The sequence below is a fragment of the Manis pentadactyla genome, chromosome X (genome assembly GCF_030020395.1).
Source record: "Manis pentadactyla isolate mManPen7 chromosome X, mManPen7.hap1, whole genome shotgun sequence".
In the NCBI taxonomy this organism is placed as follows: Eukaryota; Metazoa; Chordata; class Mammalia; order Pholidota; family Manidae; genus Manis; species Manis pentadactyla.
Genome location: NC_080038.1, coordinates 142,666,618 through 142,685,581, shown reverse-complemented (window position 1 = coordinate 142,685,581; position 18,964 = coordinate 142,666,618). Strand labels below are relative to the sequence as shown.

The window sequence follows — 18,964 nt, the reverse complement described above, 5'->3', positions numbered from 1 at the left end:
TACCTACCACTTCAGCATTTTATTAAAAATAATAATAATAAAGAGAGAAATGTGGTATCCACATATAAATCAAGTATAAAAACCAAATGAGTATTCATATTTGAACTGACTGTTTAGAGTTCATAATGCATGAGCAAAACTGAAAGTTTCTGTGATGACTGCCCTTGTACTGTTCACTATGTAACTTATTCATTATGTAAGAATTTGTTCTACATGTAAGAACTTGTTTGTTATGCCTCAGAAGATTGGAGACTGACGAAAATTAGGCTTGGGGTGGATTAATGATTGTGCATTGAGCATTGACTCCCCTATACAGAATTTTATTGTCGTTAACAACCATTTGATCAATAAATATGAGAGATGCCCTCATAAAAAAAAAAAAAAAAAGGACAGACTTCCAATGGTAAAATAAATAAGTAACCGGGATGTAATGTATAGCATAAGGAATATAGTCAAGATATTGTAACAGCTTGGTAGGGTGATAGCTGGAACCTAGAATTATGTATATAAATGTTCTACCACTGTGTTGTACACTTCAAACTAATGTAATGTAATACTGTGCGTCAACTACCCTTCAATAAAAAATAATTATTTAAAAAAAAAAACAAAAAAAAAACTCAACATTAAAAAAAATCCCATTAGAACATGGGCAAAAGACATGAAAAGACATTTAACTGAAGAGGCTGTACAGAGGTAAATAAGCACAGGAAAAGATATTCAACATCATTAGCCTCAAGGAAATGCAAATTAAAACTACAATGATATTACTACAAGCCTATGAAAGTGGTTAAAATAAAAAACTGTGACAACATCAACGCTGGTGAGGATGCCGAAGAAATGGATCACTATTCGTTGATAATCAGAATATAAAATGGTACAGCAACTCTGGAAATTAGTTTGGCAGTTTCTTTAAAAACTAAAAATGGATTCACCAGGTGACCCAGCAATTGCATTCTTGGGCATTTATCACAGAGAAATGAAAAGTTATGTTAGTGCAGAAACCTGTACGAGAATGTTCATAGCAGCTTTGTTCGTGATAGCCAAAAACTGGAAATTCCCAAAATATGTGAATGGTTACATTTTGGCACAACCATACTATGGAATACTCTCCAGCAATAAAAAGAAATGAACTGTTGATACATGCAACAACTTGAATGAACCTCCCAGGGAATTATGCTGACTGAAAAAACAAAGCCAGTATCAAAAGGTTACATCCTACAGTATGATTCCATGTATACAACATTCTTGGAATAACACAGTTACAGAGATGGAGAACAAAGTAGTGGTAAGGGTAAGGCATAGGGGGTAAAAAGTGAGTGAGGCTATAAAGTGGTACTATGAGGTATGAGGATGATGTGGTGATGGTACAGTTCTCTACCTTGGTTGTGGTAGAAGTTACATGAAGCTACACATGATAAAATTGCATAGAACACACACACACACACACACACAACTGGTGCATACGTAACTGGTGAAATCTGAATAAGCTCTGTGGAGTGTATCAATATCAATTTCCTGGCCTTACCATTGTACTCTAAGTTATGCAAGGTGTTAGCATTGGGGGAAGCGGGGCAAAGGGGGCACTGGACCTCCCTGAACATTTCTTTGCAACTTCTTCTCAATCTATAATTATTTCAAAATAAAAAGATTTTTAAATTAACAATAAGAAAACACCCCAATTTTTTACATGGGCAAAAGATTAGAACAGAAAATTCACCAAAGAAGTTATATGGATGGCAAATAAGCATATGGAAAGATGCTCAACATTACTATCATCAGAGAAATGCAAATTAAAACCCTGATACCACTACATAACTCAGAATGGCTAAAGTTTTAAAAACCTAGCAATATGGGGTGCTGGTAAAGATGTGGAGCAACTCAAAGTCTCATACACTACCAGCGGGAATGCAAAAAAACGGTACAACCACTGCAAAAGTGTGGCAAAACTGTATACAAATATTTAGAAAACCTTTTATTCATAACAGAAAAGAACTGGAAACAAACCAAGTGTCCTTCAACTGGTCAATGGATAAAGTGCAGTACATCCAGACAATGGACTACTAACCAGGAATGAAAAGGAGTGAGCTACTGCTACACACAACCACATGGATGAATCTCAAAGGCATTTTGCTAAGTGAGAGAAGCCAGACCCAAAAGACTACATGCATGATTTCATTTACTTGACAATTTGAAAAAGGCAAACATTACAGGAATGGAGAAAAATAATGATGGGTATCAGACCAGTGGCTGCCATGGTTTGGGAATGGCAGACTGGAATACCAACAGGTGGCACAAGGCAATCTGGAGGGTGATGGAACTCTTCTGTATCTTGATTGTGGTGTTGGATACATAGCTCTGTGCTTCAGTGCAAAGTCTGAAATTGTACACTGCCTAAGTTTGCTCTATGTAAACCAACCAACCAACCAGCCAACCAAAATAAGATCCCCCTACACACACCTAAATGTCAGCATGTGCTATCCAGGATGGAGAGTAACTGGAACTCACATTTTGCTGGTGGTAGTGTAAATTGCTACAATCACTTTGGAAAGCTATTTGGCACTATCTGCTAAAATTATACATACGCACACCCTCTAAGTCATCAGTTTCACCTGTAAACATATACGCAACAAAAATACATATTTGCCGAAGAAAGTAAATACAAGGATGTTCATAGCAGCTTTATTTGTAATAACAAACACCTGGAAACCATACCAATGTCCACAAACAGTGGAATGGATAAATCAATCATGGTATAGTCATAGAATGGAATTGTGCATGGCAATGAGAATAAAAGAAATACTGCTCACACAACAACATGGAGGAATCTCACAAACAATATTAAGAACCCAGACAATAAAAAAGTACATAATAGGATGTGGAGCCAACATGGTGACATGAGTAGGACAGTGGGAATCTCCTCCCAAAAACATATATACTTTTGAAAATACAACAAACACAACTAGTCCTAAAAGACCAGAAGACGTAGGACAGTGGCCAGACTGCAGCTACACCAGTGAGAACCCAGCAACTGGAGAAAGGGGTAAGATACAAGCCCCAGCCCTGGGGGACCCGAGCGCCCCTCCCCCCAGCTCCCAGTGGGAGAAGAATAGGCAGAGCGGGAGGGAGACGGAGCCCAGGACTGCTGAACACCCAGCCCCAGCCACCCCCACCAGAGCACAGACACAGTGCGTGGGTGGGGGGCCCTGGATACTGGGGAAACAGGGCAGCAAGACCTCTGAGCGGGTGCCGAAGCTGATGCCCCTGTGACAAACAAAAGCGGGGTCTTTTTGAAAGTCTTAAAGGGACAGGGACTTAACAGCTTGACGGAAACAACACAGGTCATAGTTCAGCAACTGGAAATTACGGGGAAAACCGGGCGCACTAACCCCCTGGGCAACAGCTCTGAGACCCCTCACAGAGGTAAACAGCCAAACAGCCCCCCCGTCCATTACCCCTCCAGGTGCTGCAAAAGCAGAGAAGCAGCCTGAGACAAACTCCGCCCACAGAAAGGGAAATTCCTCCCTTCCGGCCAGGCAAGACACAAAGACCCAGTCTACACGCAATTACCCAACACAAGCTACGAGGGGTCGCAGTTGTCCCAGTAAAGAAAGGCCAGTAGCAAGTGAAAATTTTGGCCCTCCCAGCTGACAGTCAATAGCACCTGTCAACATGAAAAGGCAAAAAATTATGATCCAGACAAGACTAACCCAGACAGCTTCGGCATCTGCTACATCTTCCCCTGAGAAGGAACCTGGGGAAATAGATTTAGCCAGCCTTCCTGAAAAAGAATTCAAAACAAAAGTCATAACCATGCTGATGGACTTGCAGAGAAATATGCAAGAACTAAGGAAGGAGAATACAGAAATAAAACAAGCTCTGGAAGGACTTCAAAACAGAATGGACGAGATGCAAGAGACCATTAATGGACTAGAAAACAGAGAACAGGAACGCAGAGAAGCTGATGCAGAGAGAGATAAAAGGATCTCCAGGAAAGAAAGAATTCTAAGAGAGCTGAGTGACCAATCGAAATGGAATAATATACGAATTATAGGTATACCAGAAGAATTAGAGAGAGAAAAAGGGATAGAAAATGTCTTTGAAGAAATAATTGCTGAAAACTTCCCCAAACTAGGGGAAGAAATGGCCTCTCAGACCACAGAGGTACACAGAACTCCCATGACAAGGGATCCAAGGAGGGCAACACCAAGACACATAATAATTAAAATGGCAAAGATCAAAGACAAGGACAAAGTATTAAAGGCAGCCAGAGAGAAAAAAAAGGTTACCTACAAAGGAAAACCCATCAGGCTATCATCAGATTTCTCGACAGAAACCCTACAGGCCAGAAGAGAATGGCATGATATACTTAATGCAATGAAACAGAAGGGCCTCGAACCAAGACTACTGTATCCAGCACGAATATCATTTAAATATGAAGGAGGGATTAAACAATTCCCAGACAAGCAAAAGTTGAGGGAATTTGTCTCCCACAAACCACCTCTACAGGGCATCCTACAGGGACTGCTCTAGATGGGAGCACTCCTAAAAAGAGCACATAACAAAACACCCAACATATGAAGAAGGGAGGAGGAGGAATAAGAAGGAAGAGAAATAAAGAATCATCAGACCGCTTTTATAATAGCTCAACAAGTGAGTTAAGTTAGACAGCAAGATAGTAAAAAAGCTAACCCTAAACCTTTGGTAACCACAAACTTAAAGCCAGCAATGGCAATAAATTCATACCTTTCAATAATCACCCTAAATGTAAATAGACTGAATGCACCAATCAGAAGACACAGAGTAATAGAATGGATAAAAAAGCAAGATCCATCCATATGCTGCTTCCAAGAGACTCACCTCAAACCCAAAGACATGCACAGACTTAAAGTCAAGGGATGGAAAAAGATATTTCAAGCAAACAACAGAGAGAAGAAAGCAAGTGTTGCAATTATGGTATCAGACAAAACAGACTTCAAAATAAAGAAAGTAACAAAAGACAAAGAAGAACATTACATAATGATAAAGGGCTCAGTCCATCAAGAGGATATAACCATTATAAATATATACGCACCCAATACAGGAGCACCAACATACCTGAAACAAATATTAACAGAACTAAAGGAGGAAATAGAATGCAATGCATTCATTCTAGGAGACTTCAACACACCACTCACTCCAAAGGACAGATCCACCAGACAGAAAATAAGTAAGGACACAGAGGCACTGAACAACACACTAGAACAGATGGACCTAATAGACATCTACAGAACTCTACATCCAAAAGCAACAGGATACACATTCTTCTCAAGTGCACATGGAACATTCTCCAGAATAGACCACATACTAGGCCACAAAAAGAGCCTCAGTAAATTCCAAAAGATTGAAATCCTACCAACCAACTTTTCAGACCACAAAGGCATAAAACTAGAAATAAACTGTACAAAGAAAGCAAAGAGGCTCACAAACACATGGAGGCTTAACAACACGCTCCTAAATAATCAATGGATCAATGACCAAATCAAAATGGAGATCCAGCAATATATGGAAACAAACGACAACAAAAACACTAAGCCCCAACTACTGTGGGATACAGCAAAAGCAGTCTTAAGAGGAAAGTATATAGCAATCCAAGCATATTTAAAAAAGGAAGAACAAGCCCAAATGAACGGGCTAATGTTACAATTATTGAAATTGGAAAAAGAAGAACAAATGAGGCCTAAGGTCAGCAGAAGGAGGGACATAATAAAGATCAGAGAAGAAATAAATAAAATTGAGAAGAATAAAACAATAGCAAAAATCAATGAAACCAAGAGCTGGTTCCTCGAGAAAATAAACAAAATAGATAAGCCTCTAGCCAGACTTATTAAGAGGAAAAGAGGTCAACACGAATCAACAGTATCAGAAACGAGAAAGGAAAAATCACGACGGACCCCACAGAAATACAAAGAATTATTAGAGAATACTATAAAAACCTGTATGCTAACAAGCTGGGAAACCTAGGAGAAATGGACAACTTCCTAGAAAAATACAACCTTCCAAGACTGACCCAAAAAGAAACAGAAAATCTAAACAGACCAATTACCAGCAACGAAACTGAAGTGGTAATCAAAAAACTACCAAAGAACAAAACCCCCGGGACAGATGGATTTACCTCGGAATTTTATCAGACATACAGGGAAGACATAATAGCCATTGTCCTTAAAGTTTTCCAAAAAATAGAAGAGGAGGGGATACTCCCAAACTCATTCTATGAAGCTAACATCACCCTAATACCAAAACCAGGCAAAGACACCACCAAAAAAGAAAACTACAGACCAATATCCCTGATGAACATAGATGCAAAAATACTCAACAAAATTTTAACAAACCGAATTCAAAAATACATCAAAAGGAACGTACACCATGACCAAGTGGGATTCATCCCAGGGATGAAAGGATGGCACAACATTCAAAAGTCCATCAACATCATCCACCACATCAACAAAAAGAAAGATAAAAACCACATGATCATCTCCATAGATGCTGAAAAAGCATTTGACAAAGTTCAACATCCATTCATGATAAAAACTCTCAGCAAAATGGGAATAGAGGGCAAGTACCTCAACATAATAAAGGCCATATATGACAAACCCGCAGCCAACATCATACTGAACAGCGAGAAGCTGAAAGCTTTTCCTCTGAGATTCGGCACAAGACAGGGATGCCCACTCTCCCCACTGTTATTTAACAGAGTACTGGAGGTCCTAGGCACGGCAACTAGACAAAACAAAGAAATACAAGGAATCCAGATTGGTAAAGAAGAAGTTAAACTGTCACTATTTGCAGATGACATGATACTGTACATAAAAGACCCTAAAGACTCCACCCCAAAACTACTAGAACTGATATCGGAATACAGCAAAGTTGCAGGATACAAAATCAACACACAGAAATCTGTAGCTTTCCTATACACTAACAATGAACCAACAGAAAGAGAAATCAGGAAAACAACTCCATTCACAATTGCATGAAAAAAAATAAAATACTTAGGAATAAACCTAACCAAAGAAGTGAAAGACTTATACTCTGAAAACTACAAGTCACTCTTAAGAGAAATTAAAGGGGACACTAACAGATGGAATCTCATCCCATGCTCGTGGCTAGGAAGAATTAATATCGTCAAAATGGCCATCCTGCCCAAAGCAATATACAGATTTGATGCAATCCCTATGAAACTACCAGCAACATTCTTCAATGAACTGGAACAAATAATTCAAAAATTCATATGGAAACACCAAAAACCCCGAATAGCCAAAGCAATCCTGAGAAAGAAGAATAAAGTAGGGGGGATCTCACTCCCCAACTTCAAGCTCTACTATAAAGCCATAGTAATCAAGACAATTTGGTACTGGCACAAGAACAGAGCCACAGACCAATGGAACAGACTAGACAATCCAGACATTAACCCAGACATATATGGTCAATTAATATTTGATAAAGGAGCCATGGACATACAATGGCGAAATGACAGTCTCTTCAACAGGTGGTGCTGGCAAAACTGGACAGCTACATGTAGGAGAATGAAACTGGACCATTGTCTAACCCCATATACAAAAGTACACTCAAAATGGATCAAAGACCTGAATGTAAGCCATGAAACCATTAAAATCTTGGAAGAAAACATAGGCAAAAACCTCTTAGACATAAACATGAGTGACCTCTTCTTGAACATATCTCCCTGGGCAAGGAAAACAACAGCAAAAATGAACAAGTGGGACTATATTAAGCTGAAAAGCTTCTGTACAGCAAAAGACACCATCAATAGAAAAAAAAGGAACCCTACAGTATGGGAGAATATATTTGAAAATGGCACATCCGATAAAGGCTTAACGTCCAGAATATATAAAAAGCTCACACACCTCAACAAACAAAAAACAAATAACCCAATTAAAAAATGGGCAGAGGAAGTGAACAGACGGTTCTCCAAAAAAGAAATACAGATGGCCAACAGACACATGAAAAGATGCTCCACATCGCTAATTATCAGAGAAATGCAAATTAAAACTACAATGAGGTATCACCTCACACCAGTAAGGATGGCTGCCATCCAAAAGACAAACAACAACAAATGTTGGCGAGGCTGTGGAGAAAGGGGAACCCTCCTACACTGCTGGTGGGAATGTAAATTAGTTCAACCATTGTGGAAAGCAGTATGGAGGTACATCAACATGCTCAAAACAGATATACCATTTGACCCAGGAATTCCACTCCTAGGAATTTACCCTAAGAATGCAGCAATCAATTATGAGAAAGACCAATGCACCCGTATGTTTATCGCAGCACTATTTACAATAGCCAAGAATTGGAAGCAACCTAAATGTCCATCGATAGATGAATGGATAAAGAAGATGTGGTACATATACACAATGGAATACTACTCAGCCATAAGAAAAGGGCAAATCCAATCATTTGCAGCAACATGGATGGAGCTGGAGGGTATTATGCTCAGTGAAACAAGCCAAGCGGAGAAAGAGAAATACCAAATGATTTCACTTATCTGTGGAATATAAGAACAAAGGAAAAACTGAAGGAACAAAACAGCAGCAGAATCACAGAACTCAAGAATGGACTAACAGGTACCAAAGGGAAAGGGACTGGGGAGGATGGGTGGGAAGGGAGGGATAAGGGGGGGGAGAAAAAGAGGGGTATTAAGATTAGCATCCATAGGGGGGTGGGAGAAAGGGGAGGGCTGTACAACACAGAAGACAAGTAGTGATTCTACAATATTTTGCTATGCTGATGGACAGTGACTGTAAAGGAGTATATAGGGGGGACCTGGTATAGGGGAGAGCCTAGTAAACAAAGTATTCATCATGTAAGGGTAGATTAATGATAAAAAAAAAAAGCAGTTCCTGTGTGGTGACCTCCAATGAGTTCTACACAATGATATAAAGGGCATATAAAAGTGTAGGCAAAGGGTCTGTTTGTGTTTATACAGAGGATCAAAGCCTAATTTGGCTACCCTGAAAATGAACTAAGATACGATATGAAAAAGAACTCCCAACATCAGCACTCTTGGGAAGACTCATGCCAGAAGATGATCAGCAAAAGAAACCCCAACAAATATCCACGCACTGCCACAGGTGTAGATGCACTCATCCCACCAATTCCTGGACTTGCCATGGGAATGAAGAAGGAGATATCTATGCTGGCCTGTGCATACAGTAAAACAATAAATTTGACTGGATCTATACTGTTGGAACTCAACCAAGAATTAGGAGAAGTGCAAATTGTAGCACTCCAAAATCTTACAACCACAGACTATTTACTGTTAAAAGAACATATGGGATGTGAATAGTTCCCAGTAATGGGTTGTTTTAATTTATCTGAATTCTCTCAGACTGTTCAAGTTCAGTTGGACAATATCCACCATATCATACATAAGTTTTCACAAATGCCTAAGGTGCCTAACTGGTTTTCTTGGTTTCACTGGAGATGGCTGGTAATTACAGGTATGCTTTGGTTACGTAACTGTACTCCTATTATGTTAATGTGTGCGCACAATTTAATTAGTAGTTTAAAACCTATCCATGCAGAAGTTACTCTACAAGAAGATATGTCAAAGAAATAATCAATCTTCCCAGGTTTTCTTCTGCCTGCTACTTCTATAGCTTTTCTTCTTCCTACCTAATTACAACCCTTAAATAGAATTCATGCCACATGTCGAATTTACCGAGTATCATAATTCTTCCAAGTGGTAAAGACACTTCAAGACAAATGCTGGGCATAGAAGCCACAGGGCATAAATATGCAAAGAAGTAAAAAGCTAACCTTTTCAAACAGTAAGGCTTCTCTCTCACTTACCAACTTAACATTTCCCTGTATGGCCCCGGAAGATGACTGGTTAGCCAGAGACGGGTAAGATTCCTCAAGGGAGGAACAACCTAAGACAGGCACAATCACAGGGGGACCATCAGGTGAGAAAATGGGGATCAACAGAGGTGAGGCTTAGAACCTACCCCCTCCTGTTCTGAGAGAAATCCTCTGCATACGTGGATGTTCTATTGCCCTTATCTACGTTGGATTAACACATAGGCTACAGGCACACACCTGATCATCTACATTTGCTCTCTTACAACACTAAACTATGTTTTCTACCTTTTTCTCCTATCTACCTACCACTTCAGCATTTTATTAAAAATAATAATAAAGAGAGAAATGTGGTATCCACATATAAATCAAGTATAAAAATCAAATGAATATTCATATTTGAACTGTTTATAGTTCATAATGCATGAACAAAACCGAAAGCTTCTGTGATGACTGCCCTTGTAATGTTCACCATGTAACTTATTCACTATGTAAGAATTTGTATTCCATTTAAGAACTTGCTCATTATGCATCAGAAGATGGGAGACTGACGAAAATTAGGCTTGGGGTGGATTAATGATTGTGAATTGAGCATTGACCCCCCTATACAGAATTTTATTGTTGTTAACAACCATTTGATCAATAAATATGAGAGATGCCCTCAAAAAAATATATATATATATAAACACACTTCCAATTGTAAAATAAACAAGTAACTGGGATGTAATGTAAAGCATAAGGAATATAGTCAAAATATTGTAACAACTTGGTATGGTGATAGCTGGTACCTAGAATTATCATGTATATGAATGTTGAATCACTGTGTTGTACACCTGAAACTAATGTAATACTGTGTGTCAACTACCCTTCAATAAAAAATAATTATCCAGGAAAAAAAAAAGTACATAATATGGGATTCCCTTTATGTAATCATAGATGTTACAAGCCAAAAGAATGGTTACCTTAGGACAATAATAGTGATTTGGAGGGAACACAAAGGAATTCTCGCAAAGTTCTATTTCATAATGTAAGTGCTGGTTACTGGTGTGTTACCTTTGTTGAATACCCATTAGTTTATTCACTTAAAATGCATTTTTTTCTGTTTGCAAATTATGTTTCCATTTAAAATGTTTTAAAAGCACAGTATATATCTATATTTCATTTCTTTCCTTTTAAAAATTTAGGTTTGCCGATTAAAGCTTCTGATTCCAAAGGGGAGAAGTGAGAATTATGCATGAAATTCTTTGCTCCTGATTGGACAGAAGGATGGAAGCAACTTTTGATCATATGCTATATCATGAATGGTGCCAGGGGCTTCACAACAACCAGCAGGGAGGTATTTCATTTCCATTTTAGAGATGGGGAAGACCCAAGGACAAGAAGATGGATGGTTTCAATGACTGTGTGATTCCAGCATTTCTAGAACGACAAACTCAGGGAACATCAGAGAAAGGGCTCTAAAGAGTATACAGTCCAGCCCCTTTGTTTTGCAAAAGGGGAAAATGTGTCCCATAAGAGAAAGAACTCATTCAAGATTACCATCCACTGAAAGAAGGGACTCCAAATGCAGTCTCCTGAGGGCCATCCAGTCTATGTCTAATGCACGATGACCACTGTTTACAAATCATAAGAACACTTTATGCAATGGAGAGAAAAGAGCATTAAATGGGGAATTGAAAGACCTAGATTCTGTCTTGGTTTTGCCAAGTATGCTTGACTTCCCTCTTTGGATTTTAAGTTCCCCTGGTAAAATATGGGGTGACAATAACAAAATCAACAAAAGGTCAAGTCTTGGAGCCATGACAGAGGCAGACCCAGGTTTTGTGGGACTTGATGCTTAACACTCGAGACCCTCTTAAAGGATAAGAATACATAATTACCAATCAAAAATTGGTAACAAATGTGAATGTGTAAAATGTGTAAGTGAGTATGTAAAATATTCTGCATGCTGAGAATATTCCCAACAGGAAAGAACTCATGATTGCTGATTGTACATATCTGACTCATGACCAGAAGACTTTTAAAAAAGTTGACAAATGTTAAACACAACTCAAAATTCAGAAAAAAAAGTGACAACAAATAAAAGCATTTTTTATTAACTGCTTGGTACACCTCTGTAATATCTTAATCCTACTTTTTTTGTCTGTTATACTTGCAGACTCACAGAACTCAATATATATATAGCTGTACTTACAGCTGAGATTTATTATAGCAATGCAGTAAATACACACCGGCAGATCACAACAGGAAAAGAAATGGGCAGAGCCTGGAGGAATCCACGTGCAGACTCCTCTGCTCTCTCCCTCCCATGAAGGGCCACACAGACCACTCTTCCTCCCTCAGCAATGAAAATGCAATGACATGGGTATGATGTTTCTGTCCAGAGAATCCCAGACCCAGTGTCCGTGGTTTTTTATTCAGCATTGGTCACATAAGCCACCCCCTGCCTAGCAACGCACCAAAATCTCAGACTCCCAGAATGGCAGCAGGTGTTCAGTATAAACCACATAGTTTACGTTTATATATAAACAGCATATGCACAGTCAGTACCCTTTTCAGCTTTGTGTTGACTGGCAACACTCTTGAGAGTCAACTTCCCAGATGTCCCTGACGGGCCAACCTTACAAGCAGGCCTTTCTAAAGGGCGGTAGTCTCAGGTCTTTTCCATTAACTCTTTTTTGCACACTACTCAATGTTTGCAGTTTTGATACAGGTCAGTACACCACAATCACAGGATTTCTGAAAAATGCCATTTCCCACAACCCCATCCAAATGTTAACCCTGTGTTTATAGCAGCACACACTGCATACTGAGAATATTCCCAACAGGAAAGAGCTCATGATTGTTGATTGTACATATCTGATTCATGACCAGAAGACTTTTCTGGAAACTTGCTTCTGGCACTGTACATTGTGAACCTTGATTCCCCTCCACTGCCAACAAATTTCAAGCACCAAGCGCTACAGACATCACGACGTACTCTCTAGCCTCACACCAATTGTCCTGGCCCTGGATGCACTGGCACAGTAAGGAGTATTCCTGGATGCTATTTCAATAGAGGGCAGCTAACAGTGACTCAAACAGGCACCACTGGTCATGAGCCCCTTAAATATGTCTCTCCAAATCCAACCAAAATGTATCCCAATTTAACATCTCCTTAGACAGATTCCCAATATGCTCGTGGCCACTGCAATGCCATCCAACGTATGAACAAGGGCGATAGAGACAGTAGAATGGAGAGTTACAGAAGAGAAACCGCTGACAAAAGGCTTGGGACCCAGATAATGAGGTAAAAGAGAGAATGCATAACCAGAAGGTAAGGAAATGAGGATGGATTCTAGCTTCCCCGAGTACCTGGAAATGAGTGACCAGCATGTAACCTAGGAATTCAAGGACAGCCTGAGCTGCGATACAACAAAAGTACCCAAATGACAGAGCTGTCTTTCTCCTACGGCTGTGTTTATAGCAGCACACACTGCATACTGAGAATATTCCCAACAGGAAAGGTTGAGGTGAGAAGGCAGCATGAGCTTTGGTAGACACTGAATGGACAGGAGGGGCTAGTGCAGAGGAGCCGGGCTTCTTCAAGCACAGGCAAAGAGAACTGTACTGGGCAGGCACAGAATCGATCTGAGCACTCCAGGAACCAGAGACAGCTAAGAAAGACAACCTCCTGAATTGGCCAAGACTGAATTAATTCTCAACCAGTACAGTGACAACATCAAATGTGTCCCCAGTTTGAAACGGCCTTCTAGGGAGCACGTTCCACCCTCTACTCTGGATACAGGGAGCGGAAACCATAGTTGGGAGTCAGAAGGACCGGTCAAGTCCTGCTTCAGTTAATCACTGTGTGGGCTGAGGTAAATCACTTCTGCTCTCTCAGCTGCCTCACCTACGTAAAGAGAATGATCACGTCTTCCAGGAACCTGGGAGAGTCCAGTGTGGTACCAGGATGAGGAAAAGGACTTTGAAAGGCATTCTTCCTACACCAGACCACAGCACAGGGACCTGTGGGTGAGCATGCTGTGAACTGCAAATCCTTGTAGGAATGTTCCCTTTGCTTTCCCGTGGCAGAGATGAGCCCTGGAGCCATGTGGAAGTACCTTGCATACAGCAGGAACACGCCTTACACACCGACTGTCACCTCTTCTCACTCGCTAGTGTACAGGCAGCTTAAAGCTGTGGTCTTGTTGGTATTGTAGAGGGAAACTGTACTACTTCAGAATGAATTTGATATGAATAGCAGTCATTTACAAATAGGATGTACTCTGAGTAGTTTCGCTACGAAGGGATAAGTGGACACAAGTAAGCACTGAAATGTCTAAAAGGGGGAAGAAACCCAGAGCAGACCTGCTGTGGCTACAGATGACACTTGCACTCCCCCCTCCCCACTGACCCCTACCTAAGCCTTGTTCTGTCCTAGTAGGAGGATGTATATGGAAGGGATTGGCAGCACAGAGGTCACATGGCCCTGGACCACACAGATCCCCAGAAGCAAGTGACAGACTTGACTGGGATTCTTGCACCCTGGGTCATTCTGGAGAATCTACCAGCAGGACTCTCAAGTGTGGGGGTAAAATGTATATGCTGGACTTGGCAGTCCTCAACTACGGTATTAGGGATGAAAATTTAAGGATGGTGCCTTTGGAGAGCTGTGCAGCACAGCAGGCCCTTAATCTCACTCTGATGCAGCCTCTCCTTTACCTGAGAGAGCACCCACCACGGCTGAGTAAATGGAGTTGACCCTTTGGTTGCCATCATAAAGTATATTGTGGGAATGCACACTCTTTTGGTTCAAGTGTAACAGTCCCTCCTGCAATCTGAAGGAAATGTGGACCAGCTCACAGGAGCAACACAACTCCAAGTCCTTGAATCACACTTCACTGAAGCTGGAAGGAGCCGAAGTGGTCCCTGAGGATAGTGTCTGGCTTGGCAGATAGGATGCAAGAACACACACTGGGCCCAGGGCCAGCCCACCTCAGAACATAACTCAGGGCAGCAGGCCCACAGCCTTGGCAGCAGGCTTGGAATGGATGCCCTGTGTTCCCAACATGTTTGGCAGCCGAACAGACTCTGGCTTGGCCAATCCGAAGTTTGAGTCTCAACTCTCCCCCTGGCCAAGTGAGGTTAGTCTAGTCTCCCTCAGCCTCTGTGTTCTTGGTTTCCTCAACTGTGAAGTGTATCTAACAGCACCTACATCACCAGGTTGATTCAAGGACCAAAAGAGATAAGTGGTGGGAAGCACCTTGATCCACATCCTTTGCCTAGGTTATTCTTCCTTGTCACCTTTGATCTCCTGTCCTCCCAGCCTAAAGTGACCTCTCAAGAGTGGACTCCTATTATCACCATGTGCAAAACCCTGCCTATTCTCCAGATATAAATCCAAGCATATATGGTCAATTAATATATGATGAAGGAGCCATGGATATACAATGGGGAAATGACAGCCTCTTCAACAGCTGGTGTTGGCAAAACCGGACAGCTACATGCAAGAGAATGAAACTGGATTATTGTCTAACCCCATATACAAAAGTAAACTCAAAATGGATCAAAGACCTGAATGTAAGTCATGAAACCATAAAACTCTTAGAAGGCAACATAGGCAAAAATCTCCTGAATATAAACATGAGCAATTTTTCCTGAATGCATCTCCTCGGGCCAGGGAAACAAAATAAAAAATGAATAAATGGGACATCATCCTGAAAAGCTTCTGTACAGCAAAGGACACCATCAGCAGAACAAAAAGGCATCCTACTGTATGGGAGAGCATATTTGTAAATGACATATCCAACAAGGGGTTAACATCCAAAATATATAAAGAACTCACATGCCTCAACACCCAAAAAGCAGTAGCTCTATTAAAAAAAGGGTGGAAGAATGAACAGACACCTCTCCAAAGAAGATATTTAGATGGCCAACAGGCATATGAAAAGATGCTCCACATCGCTAATCATCAAGGATATGCAAGTTAAAACCACAATAAGATATCACCTCACATCCGTTAGGATGGCCAACACAGAAAAGACTAGGAACAACAAATGCTGGCGAGGATGCCGAGAAATGGGAACCCTCCTACACTGCTGGTGGGAATGTAAATTAGGTCAACCATTGTGGAAAGCAGTATGGAGTTTCCTCAGAATGCTCAAAATAGACATACCATTTGACCCAGGAATTCCACTTCTAGGAATTTACCCTAAGAATGCAGGAGCCCAGTTTCAAAAAGACATATGCACCCCTATGTTTATTGCAGCACTATTTACAATAGCCAAGAAATGGAAGCAACCTCAATGTCCGTCAGTAGATGAATGGATGAAGATGTGGTACAAACACACAATGGAATACTATTCAGCCGTAAGAAGAAAACAAATCCTACCATTTGCAGCAACATGGATGGAGCTAGAGGGTATTATGCTCAGTGAAATAAGCCAGGCAGAGAAAGACAAGTACCAAATGATTTCACTCATCTGTGGAGTAGAACAAAGCAAAAACTGAAGGAACAAAACAGCAGAAGACTCACAGAACTCAAGAATGGACTAACAGTTACCAAAGGGAAAGGGACTGGGGAGGGTGGGTCGGAAGGGAGGGATAAGGGGAATAAGGGGCATTACAATTAGCAGACATAACATAGGGGGGGTGCACAGGGAAGGCAGTATAGCACAGAGAAGACAAGTAGTGACTCTATAGTATCTTACTATGCTGATGGACAGTGACTGTAATGGGGTACATGGTGGGGACTTGATAATGGGGGGAATCTAGTAACCACAATGTTGCTCATGTGATTTTATATTAATGATACATAAAAAAACCCTGCCTATTCTTCTTTGCACAGTTCAGAGCAAGTCTCCCTCTGATCTCCAGTGAGATGCATCCTAGCTGGTCTCTTCTAAAGTCTCATAGCACTGCACAGATAGTTCTTTCTGTGGACTGTGTCTAGTCCTGCCTCAAATGAGAGTTGCTGACATACTTGCCTTTCTTTTCCAACTAGCACACACTGACAGCAGGGCAGGGCCCATCTCACCCATCTGCCAAATCCAACATGATAGAGTCACTGTCATGGAAGTCAGCTGATGAATGCTGGATGACTCAAACTGAACAGTTTATAACCATCAGCAGTAACCAGTGTCTCCCCCGGCTGAAGCAGGCTCTGGGGACAATATGAGAAGGTGAACTGGGCAGGGTCCTTATCCTCAGGATTCCAGTCTAGCTGGGGTAACAGGGAACACACATACACACAGAAAACAGAAACTGCCCAAGAGAAGCTTATACAAAAAGAATACTATAGACAAGATTTCAAAAGGTTGTCAGGAAGGAGTGGGCCCTGAAGCCATGTTCACATGGGAGGCTTCATGAGGACACAGGAAGTGAGGAGGGACAGCATCTGCCTTGAGACCACTGTAGACTGGGGAAGAGTCCAGGCTGTGAGAATAGAAGGGTGCCTACAACGAAGAAAGCAGGAGAAGACAACCTTGGGCAAAGCCATGGACTGAATACAGCCTCAGGAAGCTTAGTAATGGCTGAGCCCAGGTCTATACAGTGCTCCTAGTAACCCCATGAGGCCAGGACTGTTTTTATTATCTATGTTTGACACATGGGCAAACTCAAGCCAGAGGAGGTTCAGACACTTGAATGCCAACCATTAGGAGCCAGGGCAACCCCAGGGCAGTTGTGTTTTAAGATCATGGTTATGCCACAGGGGAGGCTGTGATCACAGTGCTGGTCAGGGATTAGAAATCTGCTTGTCTCATGTGAGAAAGGCTCCAGCTTTGAGGAAATACCCAAATAGAATATTGTCCACAAACCTGTTTTCCTTAAGGATTCTGTGGTCCTTATACTTCTCATTGTGATGAGGAAATATTCAGAAAGTTCTCTAGTCCCTCCCCCTCTCTGGGTTTGGTAGGAAGCCAAGGAGACAAAGTTTCTGTCAAGACTTCAAGAATGTAAAGGAATCACAAAGGTGCTTAGGTGCTTGGGATGAAAACACTGTAACAATGCATCCCCCCACTAGGATTGGTATGGAGCAGCTTGTTAATCATACTCATGGAAGACCATTAGTTTACAATACAGTACCTGGGTAACCTTTACAGAAATAAATTAAAATATAACTAGCATCCTGAATATACCTATAGTGACCTAATAGCTCCTACTGCAACAGTTTCTGGGTGCTGACTTCCCCCTTAGCTTTGTAGTAAATGTATAAAAGACATGACCCTTCTGTACTCGGGGCTCAGACCTTTGGATATCACTCTCCTCTGAGCCCACCGGTGTAAAATAAACCTCCACCATCCAAGACCTCGGAGTGCCAATTGGCTCTTCCATCTGCAAATCAGTCCAGATTTTCCGGTTTTCTGTAACAACTGCTGATTTCACTTGGGGCAAAGGGTGAGGAAATAAGTGGGACAGAAGAGATTCCTGTGCTTCGTAAAAGATACCTATGGTGGTATCTCACTCACAGGACGTCAGATGTACCTGTGGTGAACTGAGTACTTTGGGTAGGTGACTGCGGTGAAAGAGGAAAGACAAGAGGTATCAGAGCCAGGGGAGAGGCTCAGGTAACAGCACCAGCCCAGACCCTGAGGCCTGAACTCAGCAAGCAGCAGTGGGGACGAGGAAGGGCAGCATTTCTTCTCATCAGGCATTTGGGAGGCAGGGACACAGGACGTGGTCATCAAGGAAATGCGGAGGGAAGGGAGCCCAAAGAGCTAAGCGTGGCCGCAGTGAGGGGGTTGAGCCCCTAACAGAGGCAGAGGCCAGGAAACCGCTCTGATGGGGAGCTGGCTTCGTGTGGGACGTGTCAGGTCTCAGGGGCAGCAGGAAACAGGAGTGGAGGTTTGCCTTCCCCCCTGCAAAAATGGTCATCTAAAGACCATCCCTCGGGACCCCGCCGGCCGTCCCAGGGTGGTTTGGAGGAAGGAGAGGCCTGGGCGCCCAGCCCGGAGGTGCAGGACTCAGCCTAGAGATCCCGCCCTCTCCCCGCATGCGTGTCCTCCGGGCTCCATCCCGAGGGTCGGTTTAGGTCTCTGAGGACCACGGGGCTGCCACTTCGCTGCCTACCGGTGCGGAGCGAGCGGGACGCCTACATCCTAGGAGGAAAAAGGGCACTTGCGGGCCTCAGTCC

General features: G+C 41.9%; 1 protein-coding gene across 1 annotated transcript in view; it reads right to left on the bottom strand.

Annotated features, from left to right (window-relative positions):
• The window catches only part of LOC130681901 (melanoma-associated antigen 11-like), a 36,723-nt gene extending 17,794 nt beyond the window's left edge, over positions 1–18,929 (bottom strand). Inside the window, exon 1 of the mRNA XM_057495699.1 lies at positions 18,901–18,929. The gene's annotated coding sequence lies outside the window, so the exon portion shown is untranslated. The remainder of the gene's footprint in view (positions 1–18,900) is intronic.
• Between the last annotated feature and the right edge of the window lie 35 nt (positions 18,930–18,964).